The following is a 13,851-nucleotide window of genomic DNA, read 5'->3' on the forward strand; positions in this document are numbered from 1 at the left end:
CGTTCGCAGGCAGCAACTGCTGCTTCTAGCTCGGTGGGGACCACGTCCCGCTGCCACTGCTTCTGCCCTCCAAGCGCTTCGGTGCTCGACTGAAGTGCGTCGGCAATTTCAGCGAGTCCCTCGAGTTCCTGCAGGGTTTTTGTTACTGAGAAAAGAGTCAGATGGCATTTCCTTCCCAAGGAAGGCAAGTATCATAAAAAGACACTTTAGCTGTCTCAGTTGCCTAAAGCAGCCAGGAATTCGGTACGTCAGGTCACGACATGCACCTAGAGGGGCACCAATTTTGGCTTCCTGCCTGCTGAGCCCTCCAGGAGCTTGGAGTCATTTGGAGAAGGCTTAGTTAGTCCCAGCAGATGAGTCTTGGGATAGCATCAGTCACAGCTCTTGGGGTACTGCAGCTCAGAAGCTAACGGAGGGCCCGAGCCTGGGTTCAAGTCCTGCTACACGGTGTAGATGCACTGGAGATGTTCCTGTCTGCAGGAGAGCAAGGCCCCAGCCATCCATGTAGCACTGGTTCAATATCTAGCCAGAGGGAAAAGCTATCTAAGGCCTCCATCTCAATAGAAACTACCAAGACAGCTCCAGCCCCGTTTTCCTAAAACCTGCAAGGGAAAGGAGTCCTGAGAGAGAAAGAAAAATTGCAAAGCTCGACTCCAGTCTGCGAGCGGTAACAGCCAGCTCCTGACTCGCAGCACAGCTGAGCGCCGCACTTCCCCATCATGCTGGGACGTTGCCCTCAGAGACAGAGGATACTCGCTACCAGAGCTGCCTGAAACATCTTTGACAATAATAAACTGCTCCATCTTGGCTGATTGTCCACAGGAGGGTTTCTCACAGGAGAGACAGAGGATGGGGTGAGCATTTGGCACTAAGGGAGAAGGTGGGGGTTTAGGTCTATCAGCTCTGCTCAGGGTAGGTTTACTTCCTGCCAGAGGAAGGCCTTTACCAGTGAGACGTCATCAGCTTTTCCTTGATCAAATGAGCAGTTACTTGTGCAGAACAGCTCCAGCTGCTTCTCTCCCTGCTAATGTGGCCCAGGCAGTGAAGGACTCTGTGGTGATCGGTTGCATCTATGACATTACTGTGCAAAACGTGCAAGAAAGATTCAGTTTTCCCTCAATGGGAAAACAAAAACACATTTGTAAAGCTCAACATTTTCCATGGAACAGAGCTTTTCAGCCACCCTCTGTCGCCTCTTTCCCCTTCCCAAGGGAAAGCAAACTTGCTTGCAGAGCAAGCCCTGCAGATTCTGCTACCTCAAGAGCTGGCAGCCTTGGACCATTCCTCAGAACATCTCCATTCAAGCACCATTTCCCACTTTTCCTCTTCTGTCAACAGCTACTTCACAGGGTTTGCCGTTCCCACATTCCTCTTGCTTTTTATCTCCCATCTGTTAAAGCCTCTTTTATTATCCCATGCACTTCTTAAGTCAATGATGGTTATCCACGTTCCCTTCCATGCTACATCTGCCATCATTTGCAATTTGGACATATTTTCAGAGGCCTGTTTGAATGCTGCCTTAAAACTTTAATCACAACTGTTTCTCCCAGCCTGAGATAATTGGGTGTTAGAGACTGCTTTTCTTATTTATTTTTAGCAGAAGATAAGACACTTTTACAGGTGTTTCAGCATAGTAGGGGAGGGGAGGAGAAAGAATTCAATTATGTGATCAAAAATATTCAATATTCTTTCCCAAGTTTCCTTCCCTCCTATGCAGAAATTGTCAGCATGTTCAGGCAAGCACACATGCCCCAGCAGCATAAAGGTCATGTTTTACCTGTCTCAAAAGTCCTTCTCTTCAGCAAACAGTCAAATCCTCACCATTTCCAGACGTTATCAGCAATGGAGGGACAGGAAATGTTCCAATCTAACTAATTTTAAGAGAATGTAACAATTATTCAGCAAGCTTGTGTAAATTAGGATTGCCTTAGGTACATTTAGCTAATTATATTGGATTTTACGGTGGAAATATGATGCATTAAGAGCCAGCAACGAAAAGGATGCACTCTGACTCCTGCCCAGTTGATAATTCCTCTTGATTGAAAGGATTTAAATAATGAAGAATTGATAAACATATCTTTGTGCATGCAAAAAGAAAGGGAAAACCCACCTCACATCATAGAGATTTGCTTTCTGAAAAAGCAATTGGGCTTTAAACATCAGTTCTGTGATGGTTATAGGAACACAGACAGCTCCATCATACCAAGTACATACAGATGCACTCAAAGAGCATCCCTGCCCCAGCTGCTCACAAACTAAATAGACACGGCCAAGGGTGGAAGAAAGAAAGCATGAACATTTCTATTTGCAAATAGGGACCGTAGCAAAGAGATTGCCTTGCTGTAAGCCACTTAGGGAGTTTTATTGGGATTCAGAACTGAATTCATATTTCCTGAATCCCACCTGGTTCTGTAGCAACACGACCATCACCTACAGCAGGTGGGTTTAACTGGCTGCTGCTGAGTAGCTGAAATGCTGATGAAGGCGACAGAATGGCACCCAGTGACTGTAAATTGAGCCCAGTAGTGCTGGCTTTTGAAATAACCCACATGCAGTCATTTTATAACTATATTGACAGCAAGAGTTGCATGAATGCCAGCAAACCTGTCATTAGCAGTGTAAATTAGTATGATTTTTTTTTTTTTAATCATAACCATCAGAAAAAAGCCAATCTACATTTAGCAGAGCAAAGTATAATTATTTAAAGGAACCTCTTTGTTTTTCTTTTAGGTGCTGTGTACAAAATAATGTGGGTTATGTGAAAAGGTCATGGGAAAATAACCACATTAAAAACTGCTGTGCATATAACATTCCCCTTCTGCAGTGATGGAGGGGCCAGAGTGGAATACGTGTGAAAGAGATACCGGCTGAAAAGGGAAGTATGGGTGAGGCATACCATCCGGCTTTCCACGTAAGGCAAGGGTCCCTGAGGTTCTCTGCAGCGATTTGAGGTAAGGACATTACTTCTCTTCAGCCACACTCAAAACCACTCGTCCAGGGAGCCTACAATGTTCTGCAGCCTACGTTGGAGCCGTTCCAGTTGATCACACCAGTTGTCCTAGTCCCAGGCCTCACCCCATGCAACCTTCAGTTATTTGGGAACAGGAGGACGAAGAGCTCGGGCGCAGAAAGGATCAGGCTTGGTAGCTAAGAGAGGGCTCCATGGAGGAGGGTGGAAAGACAGCATAGAACTGGCAAACTCATCAGCACCTGTGGCCGGCAGCAACAGTGGCTCGGACTCCACTGGGAAGTCCATCATCGTAGTCCTCATCGCACAACCACATACACGGCCCCCATGGGAAGTCCTGGTTTACCTAAGATTTCAGGAACGGGCTCCTGTCCTGGAAAGCTGTTCTCAAGTCATTAGCCTATGTGAATTCACCAGCAGCTATGGAAATATTTGCACAGTGTAGTCAAAGGAGCGGATGGATTTCCCCATTAAGTCACCCATTTGCAATTTTTAATGGAAAATTATATGCATTGCTCCGATTCTACTGGGACACACTGAGAAGAAATGCAAGGGTCAACAAATCAGTTATTAATATTACGCACATGTACAAATGAAAGCAACAGCAGTTTGTCATTCATCTGAAAGCTGACAGGAATACGGCAGAATAATAGGGTCTTTCACAAATTCAGACTGCAATGCTGCTCCTGACACTGGCATCTAGCGATAGCTTTTTGTCAAGGAGGGGAGGGAAAAACAAAGCTTTTTTCCCCAGAGTGCTCTAGGAAGATCTGCAAGAAAAAAAAATACACAGCTTCTCTAGTTGCATAAATTATGTATCAGGAGCTTTAGTAGGAATGGGGCTTTGTCATAAAATAATTTTCAGAAGAATAAGAAAAGGGAGGCAGTATGTTTTTGAAGGTTGTAACAATGATATAACATGTTATATAGATGGTCATGAATGCCTGTAAGTATTTCCCTGCGCATGTCTATCCACACTTTCCAGGGATGGAGGCAGAAGAGGGGAGCGCTTCCATTAACCCTTTGAGCCAAGTGCCGCTTACTTGCAGTACAGCCTTTCAGTGCAAGCAAAATGCAGTTTCCAGGTCTCTCCCACTCGCACTCAACCTGTCCTGCCCAATGCGGTGAGGCTGTTCCACAGGCAGACCGAGGCTCTGCACAACTGTCTCCAGCGGAGCATCACGTCCGTGTACACCCTCCCAGGTCTTCGGGACAGTACTTCCCAAGACTGGCTTTCTGGATGCTCATGGTCTTCTCATGACTCACCAGCCTGCAGCCCTCTTGCAAACAGACCTTTATGGCTTGTGCTGACTTGCCGGATGCTCTTGCAGCTTGGACGATGAGCGGAGACTCCGTACTGATGTTAGTAATAGTGACCAAACACAGTGCCAGATTTCAGTTAGCTCTATCAGCGCTAACCAGTTTTCGTACTGGAGAGGCCATCACACAGTCCATTTACTGCAGTTTCTGCCCTGCCTCTCTGGAGAAAGCACTGGAAAACCTTCTGGTTTATATAGTAATAACCAATGAGTAGCTCACAGTAGAAAGAAAACTGTACGTTAAAAACCCAGCACAACGATTATCAAATTCATTGTTGGTTTAAGAGAGCATAGATTGAATAGAATGAACGAACTGTGCCAGCTGCAAAACTTCAGACAGATGGAGTATGAAAAAAGCAGCCCTGGCTTCTAGGAATGATCTTCACCTCTTTTGAAGGAGATATTTCTACAGTGAATGTATTTTTAAGTGATTAAAAAAAAAAAAAAAAAAAATTGTGCAAAGATGGTCTTGCTTTTTCTCAATGTTTCTCTGAAATAATTACAAACATAACAGCTCTTCAGAAGATCAATAGGCAGGATTATAAAAATATCCCAGCACAGACCGATTGTTGCTCAATAAAAAATATTATTACTAAGATTCAGCTTTACTTCTTTGTATTAAATAGAGAATATTTACAGCCCAAGGAAGTACTTGTTTCAAACTGAGATGTCATTTTTTAGCTACGTATTAATCTTTTAGGTTCACATCATCCACCATCATCCATTAACTATTTAGTTAACTTCCCTAGCTATCTCCAAGATGTTCTGAATGAACCTACCAGAGAAGTCTTCAATCTCCTTGCTGCTGGGAAGAAGAAAAATCCTACACTGCAGAAGAAACCAGGCAAGGAAAGTTTCTTCACATACCATCACTAGCACTTTGTTTTCTTAAACACAAGTACAAATTAGTGACTTATTTATATGAAGATATTTAAGATGCAAAACAAAGAAATCTGGTATGCCATATTGTGTACATTTACTATTAAGATTTTAATAGTCAAGAATTTAATATATTTAAAAGTAACTTCAAATCCAATTTTAATGCAGAGATGTAACTGAAAACAGAGCATGTTCTAGGCTCTAGAAAAGGGGGAAAATCCCCACCAAAAATGTAGTCTTAAAAAGTTAGAGGAATCCTATAAGGCCTCTCCGGTACTAGGAAATCTCATTCCATCTGTCTACACGAGTGGAAGTGCATTTCTCATCAAACATCTGTGCATGCCAGAACATCATGCTCACAGGACAGGGATACAGATATCCAGATGCAGGATTACTATTTGCATTACAGTATTGCCACCTAAAGATTTTAGCCTCATTGCACAGCACGAGTGCACAAGGTTCATAGTCGAGAGCAGCAACCTTCAACCATGTAATACAACAGCAACATCATACCCCGTTCTCCTTCCTCAGTTTAAGCTTTCACTTCTTGTCACCTCTACGCTGTGCTCAAAACTCTCAAAAGTGGTATGTTGCCCTTAAGCCAACGGTTACGGACCACTGAGCAAAGCAAAGTACCACCATTGCCTCCATCCTTCTCATGAGGAACCGAGCCCAGAAAGACTGAAGTGATCTCGTAACTTCACGTAGGGATCCTGTCGGAGAGTTGGGAACAGACCACACTCCCACCATAGGCCAGCCTGGTGCTTTAGCCACACTAATCTGCCTTACTTCTTGAGATGGATGAAGTTCTCAGTTCCCGTTCTTCTTGTCCTGCTTGGCATGTTAATATGCTGTCACAGTGGATAATACTTCAGCCTCCCGTTGTAGAAATGCGCAATCTAAGACAACGGTAACAGGTGACAGACAGAATTCATGAACAGGTGTTAATTATAAAAGCCTTTGGATAATATTTTTCCCAATGAAATAACAGGTCGAAAGGTCAGTGCAATTAGCAGAAGCGCCCAAGGCCTGACATTGTGCACTTGGCCAGACTTTAATTAGACAAATGGCAACATGTTTGTACAAATCTTGACAATTAAAGCCAGCAGCTAATATCACTCACAATACTTGGCTAAACTGTGTACGGATAAAAATTATAATGAATATAAATCAAAACTGAAGCTATAATGCAGCCTCTTAAACACATTTCCTTCTTTTTTTCCTTTTCCTTGTCTTTTCAAACAGTATTTGGCAACATTGCACAGTTGTATGCTGTTGGGGTTCAGGTTATATTTTGGTTATGGGAGGATTTTTTTTTTTTTTTTTTAACTCAAATATTGAAGTATTTCTAAGTTTTGTAGCAGCCAACACAGAACCAACAAAACACCTCTGAACGTCCCTTTTTCCTGCCTCTGTATTTTGTACACCCTTGTAGCGGCCTAAGGCTTCACAACGCAAACCTTCTAGCCAGGAGCAGTGCTCCTGCAACAACCCACTGACTTCATTCATGCTTAAAGGTCCTCCTTTATCAACGTGATTGCAGCACCTGAGTTGAAGGATACACAGATTTGAAAACCTGTCACCACAGTCAACCACGCTGCTCTACAGCGTGGCCAGGAGTAAGGGGGACGCTGTCACAGCAACCTCAGCTCCTCACACAGGAGTTACCGTCTCACGAGCCCACAGACATCAGCACTGATGCTGAGCACCATTAACCGGGTGCCTAATAACAAAACTCCAACATTTTTTTATGATCAGGGCTAATGAAGATAACAGGGAGATTCCGAATTGTAGAGGTCTTCTTTCTCACCGTATTTGAAGTATTTTACTTTTGACAAAACTCTACTTATAAGCAATATCATTTAAAATGTTAAATAAAAAGGGCAAATTCCTCTGTTTTTTGTGTGGTAGCAGAAAGCTTTTCCCCTCTCCCCGGTGTCACAGAGGAGTGATGCACTTCACTCGTAAGAGAGAAGCAGCACTATGTTTATTGCAGTAAGACAGCGCCTTAACAAAGTTCAACCATAAATAAGAATGATTTAACGAGGCTCGATTGGCAAGGTTCACTCAGTTATTTACTGCATGAAGGACAGGGTCAGATGCGAGCGCAACGGAGACTCTCCCGTTGAGTCATGAGGTTCAGAGAGGACCCCCTTGCTTTCCAAACTCCTCCTGAGAGGAGCCTGCGTGCAGCTGGATCCGATCCTAGTCTCAGACTTGGTCAACAGTTTATGTCTAAGGGATTATGGGCACAATTAATCAGAGATATAACTCAGCAAAGTTTCGCGAAGTTCGCAAAGGTTCAGCATGCTGTTAATCACTTACCAAGGATCTGTCACAGGTAAGGAATCTCTCAACCTGGAGGAGTAACCTTGAGCCCCTGCCACGCAGGAGAGCTCAAGGGGTCCGGGCTGCCCCCTGTTTATGGGGGGGAGATGACTGACTCAGTCATATTTGCATGCTAGACGGGCCTTAGTGGGCGCACGCTGAATCAGCCCCTACATACGTGCTGTTTACAGGGAGGTCAGGCTGAGGGGGGAGAGCACATCGGGGGGGAAGGAGCACACCATCACAGCTGGTCAGAGCGAACATTTTGGCAAAATAACTTGCAGCATTACTACAGGGGAATGAAATGATTATTTTTTTGTGATAGCACCAGCCCATCTCCCTGTTTTACACCTGATGCAGTTTTCCATTAGTTTCAGCCATACAAATAACAAGAACATTTTACAGCGAGGAATTAGCCCGTTATGATTTCTGTTGATAGGCAGAATGGAAAGGGCACACTGGCACTATGTTAACAAATCAGCCATTTCATTCCTTTTCTCCCTTTTGAGTTTTCATGGATACTTCTAGACACTGCAATGGCTCATCCTCCAGACAGTCCAATTGAAAAAAAAGTTAGATTTGGTGATTCAGTGTTTCAATACAAACATTGTTTACAGCATTTTTCCTTGTTATTTCATGACATCAACAGTTGGCAGAAAAAAAAAATCATTTAATTTCATTTGCTGTTCATAGGGCTGACTTCCTCTCCACTTACAGTCTGCTGGCTTTTTTGAAAGGAACATTTTTACATCACAGTGACAGTGTTTCATTTTCTTCATAAAAACAGGTTTTCAGATATCTGTGGTTAGTGTCATGCATTTGAATCAGGTTCTCACGTATCGTAGGTTTAACTCTTACCTCTCCCTCCCCACTTAAAAGAAAGTCTCCCAAATCTTTCGGTTATCAGTAGCGGTTTCTCAAAATGCTCCTGCAGGTTATTTGTCCCATCAGTCCCCTGGGAGCTCAGCACCACATAAAATATCATTCCTTGCCCACTTTGTCTCCTTATCTATAATGCCTTAAAATAGTAAGAGCTATAGAAAAGGATGAAAGATGTGTTTAATTTTTGCCATGCGTGATACCATTGAAGTCATTAGCCACTACTGGTTCCAATGGGAGATTATGAACAGCAGGAATTTAACACGCTCATTCCACAGGATTAATAGATGTATGGCTAACGGTGCCTTTGTGTGCAATGACAGCTTGAGACTGTCGATTTCTACCATTTCCTGATTCAAAAGCATCAGGCAAGCCAACATTCATTCAAGAAGCACAAATAGAAGATGTAACTGATGACAAACATTTGAGAGATGCATAAAAATTTAAAGCACAGGAAGTTTTTGACAATGCGATGTGTGAGTACAGGGCACATTTTAACCGGACCATGTTTTAAGAAACCGCCAATATCCAGCTAGAAGCTCTCCCAAATTATAGCATATCATCGTATTTTTAGATGCATCTTTTATGAAAAGGAAGGAGGTCAATAAAGGTTACTTTAGTATACTAGCTTTTTCCAGTCTTTCTTTGAGACAAATTCTATTGCCTATCGTGATAAGACAGAGGGCATTCACCTCTGGACTTAATATGGCTCTGTAAAGTTACTCCAAACACACAGGATATCACCTAGAATTTGCAGAGTAGATGGGAAAAAAAGAGTTATTTCCATCTTGATTAAGATAGCCAGTCTTTGAGAATTAGGAAACACAGAATTATTGAATAGTTAAGATTGGAAGAGACCTCTGGAAATCATCAAGCCCAACCCCCCTGCTCAAGCAAGGTCACTTAGAGCAGGTTGTCCAGGACCGTGTCCAGTCAGGTTTTGACCATCTCCAAGGACGGAGGCTCCACCACCTCTCTGGGCAACACTTAGAAGTAGGCAGACAGTAGTCAGCCAGGGAGTTAGACTTTAGCAGAGAGAGTCAGGGAGCTGCGAGGGCAGCTGCTCCCTGCAGGACAGGGAGCCAGGAGCTGAGCGTGGCCACACGGTTGACGGGCCAGGGGCCTCGCCAGTCTGGGCCCAGGCCCGCAGTACCTGAGTGAGCAGGGCAGCCCCAGGAGTGGCAGCAGGGATTAACTGAGAGTCCAGACTGCCAGACAAGTTTGCAGTGATGACACAGGTCTGAGGTCCAGCTGGTAAATCAGTCCATGGGTCATGAGCTGTCATGTTGCATATTCAGGATTAATTGTCAATAGATTATCAATCTTCATTCAAATTAGAGGTACTAAATTAACATCTTACAAGTTGCAAGTTCACTGGAAGGTAAAAGTGGATTTGTTATAAACAGTCAGGACTCACTTTAAGATTATACAAAATCCAACAGGGTATTTCCCCACCTAAATTCACCTTGTGCAATACAGAGCAGAGAAAATTCAGGTGAAATTAAAGACATGCTTTGCATTACATATTATCAGGAGTCCTTTGATAGTACAAACAGAATAACAAAAGCAATTCTAGACCAGCTGGCTACCAGAAAGATGGAGAAATCTAATTAGCAGGCAAGCAGGTATTAGCTTTCAACCAACTGCTCCAATAAAGCCTTTCCCTTTATACTTAATACTCAACCTAACTACACTTTTGGTACTGAGAGGATCTCTCTAGAAGCAACACAAAATACTCAGAAAGCACTCACAGTTAAATCACAATAGAAAATAAATCAAACACGGAGCTTTCAACTTAAGGGATATGTTTAAGGGAATTTCAAACAGATTGTCATAAAGTTATAGCCAAATTAATTTATGGTATCAAATAAGGATGTTAGACCACTGCAAATGCTGTATTTCATGCTTTCAGATCATGAGGCAAAAGAAAAATTAGCAAAGAAGTGGATGACTTAGCACTTTAACCTCAGTCAACAGGTCCTTCACTTCCTTGCTTCATATAATTAGTTTGTGGGTATGGATGGGACAAGAGGAGTATATGATAAACTCAACTTAATTTAGTAGAAATTTAATTAAATAGGACTTTGCAATAAAATTCTTCATAGAAGATAATAGGCATTGCCTTAAATTTGAAATGTTATCATTTGTTGTCCCATTTAAAAAAAATGGGCAGAATGGTGCTCAGTTATTTCTAATGCAGGAAGTTTATCTAGTGAGAAAGTCTATATTCCAAAATAATCGGTGTCAAACAAAATGTTATGAAGAGTTACAAGTGACAATTGATGTGAAATTATGATCAATGCCAAGAGACTGCAGATATATCTCAGTGGCTGTCAGCTTCTTGATAAAACCAAGTAGTTTTGAGCAGAACGATTATGCAATTTGAAGGAAGCTGACCTACAAGTGAAAGTAAGGTCTCTTCACCTATAGGAAAAAAAAAAGTATATACTGAGCTCCCCAAATAATTCTCTTTTGTTTTATTACCCACCAGCTGTCTGAACAGCTAATTATGAAGCTGTTCAATACATTTAATTCATTCAAATTAGTGTACCTTTAGAAGAAGTGAAAGCCATTATGAATCCAGCTTTTAAACTACAAAGAATATACTCAGATGGGTGGATTCCGAAAAGTTGATGAAGTATAAGTCATTCTTCAGACTTTCTGCATTGAGAAAGATGTTCTGAAGGAAACTGATTAGAGGATAGATGTGTAGAAGCACTTACTACTTACCTAGGATATTTCGCTTTCCTCTGACAAAGAAAAGGGGGGGGAAGCTAAGGCTACAGACTACCTTTGGTATAGCAACACCTTTGTTTGCCCTATAACTCCGTTTCATAAAGTTATCCATTACTGAGAAATTATTTCCATAATGCCTAAAGATAAAAACAAGGCTGCAAATGACTTAGCGGTTCAAAACTCAACAAGGTTCTAAGTAATTTTCTCACATCTCAATTGAAACAATCTCCACGGAGAAGAGAAAGGATACCACTTGAGCAGCTTCCACGGTCTGCCGGTGGAACTACTTTTTTGAGAGACAGCTGCTCTGCATGAATAGAGACAGATGAAACCTTTTTTTGTATAAAGTGACATTTTTTCTTTTTTCTAATCCACAAAACTATAAGCTGGAACTCCCAAGACAGTAAGGAAAGACTGGTTAACATATAAAGGAAAACAAATGCCCTTCCAAAGTGCTTTGGAAAGCTAGCATTAATGTTCTGAGTCCCTCTGGTTTCTTACATGCATGCAGGGGAAATAATTCAAAGCACCCACAGCTAAACAGTTACTCATATTATTGTAACCTGACTGAATTTAAAGCAAAGCAATCTCACATTACATTCAGTTTCCATAAAACAGAAAAAAAACACCCAACCCTAATACTAGTTACTGCCAACTCAGAGCTACAACACAGCCTTCCTCATGACTACTCAAGCCTACTTTTTTCAAACAAGTCTCTCTTGCACTTTCTAAAGTCCCTCTCGTAGCAACCTCAGGTATTTCCCACCAGAAATACATTTCTGGCAATATAACCAGGTGGTACAGGGCCCCCCTAAGGTCTGTGGCCACATCACAAAGAACTGAGCATGTACAGTTCTCAGGGACAGGAGACTGTGGCAGACGCAGTCCACTTCCCCCTTTCCTGCAGATCTCAGATCTGCTGCTCAGATGCTTAGCAGGGACCTGTATTTGGGTCCAAAGAGAGGTCTCTTTCAGGGGTTGCACTGAAAATCGATACCTGGGAAAGAGAAATTTGAAAATTTTCCACTTCAAAGTTCTGAAAACCCTTGCCTGATATTCAGCTGCACATTCTACTGATATATCAGACACCAGAAATCATACTGCTTATTATAGCTAAAGCTCCGTGCTGTATTTACAGCAGTTACAGCACAGCTAATGTCTGTGAAGACTCAGACAAAACAAGCAGAATCAATTTCTAAATGGGAATACATAGAGAGGAATTATTCTGGCAAAGCAGTCCAAACTCTTATATAATACAGTGAAAATGCCCATTCTGGTGGGAAAGGAAAAAAAAAAAAGAAAAGAAAGAAAACAGTAAAAACACCAGTACTTTTTAAATCCTGAAGAATACAGCCACCCATATGAGAGTGCTAAATGCAAACAAGCCTCAGTAAACAATAAAGAGTGTATAAAAATGCAGTTTAACCTAAATTTTCCTGGAGTTAAACACTCCATCTCACTTCATACCACAAAGGGGATCTCTTTTTCAAGAAGTCACTAAAGCAGGAACCTTCTTAAAGAGAATAAATCTGTAAAGCAGCAGCAAAACAAGCTGCCCAGCCTATTTTATCAGAGCTGTGATATTACATGACAAACAACTGGCAACCTAGCTGCCAGTTATTTAACCATGGTGAGACTTTTGACTCCATTTATGAGGAGAAAGATAAAACTGCCATAAATTTAAAACTGTACAACAATCTGCAACAGCTGTCTACAAAATCTACTTTACATCCTTGTTTATCTCTGTCTTTACTAGCATTTTCATCAACATTATAGAGAAAATGCTATTTCCTTTACACGAGTCAAAGGTTTTTTTAGTGCTAATACAAAAAATCTTAGAAGTAACTTTTAAAAGACGTAGGTAAACAGTGGATAATATGGATATATATTATTGATTAGGTGACTCTTTTTCATCACAATTTATGGGGTCAATAAAATTACTCTGCACCATACACTGAACAGTATATCGTTTCAGGGACTGCCAGTTCTGCCAGTTATTACTGGCCAAAAATTGAAAAGAATCACAGTTTAAATATCATTCTGTCACTCCAGGTGAGAAGTGCCAGCAAGTGGCATATTGACTGCAGTTTTGAACCACCATGTTACCCAAGATTTGAATCATATCAGTGGTGGGGGGGTGTTACGCTTCATTTGAACAAAAAGATTTTTGCGCTGGAGTTACTAATCTGTGTAGTTCTATGCAGTTAACATACCAACTAGTCGTGAATAGTTTTTACCACATGCATTTCTCTAATCCGATCTCTCCATCTGCCCTCCACAAAATTTGACACATTAGAAAGTGAGATATTATCATCACAATCTTTGTTTCCAGATCACAGAGATTTTTGGGGTTCATTAAAACTCCATTCTTTATGAAACCAGAAAACTGCCAATGAGGCCATCTTTTGAATACAGAGACTATTACAAAACCTCACAGTTCAAGCAAGCTTGGGGAAGCATTCGCACGAACCTTTTGTGTAGATAAGGAAATCAGTGCATGCCATCTGATCTATTTATATAAATGATCAGAGCGATGTTTCATCAAAACATACACTGGAAGCACTTTTACAGAATGTCATTAAGTGTTAGTTAAAATAGATAACATCCAGATGGAATAATAATATTTTGCTTTATTTTAAAGGGTAGTTCTGTAAAGGCCAAAAATAAAAATAGCCAACCCCAAACCCCTAAATAAAAGGCAAGACATGAAGACATTTTTGAAACTTGCTAAGACTTAAATCT

The sequence above is a fragment of the Apteryx mantelli genome, chromosome 17, assembly GCF_036417845.1.
Source record: "Apteryx mantelli isolate bAptMan1 chromosome 17, bAptMan1.hap1, whole genome shotgun sequence".
Lineage (NCBI taxonomy): Eukaryota > Metazoa > Chordata > Aves > Apterygiformes > Apterygidae > Apteryx > Apteryx mantelli.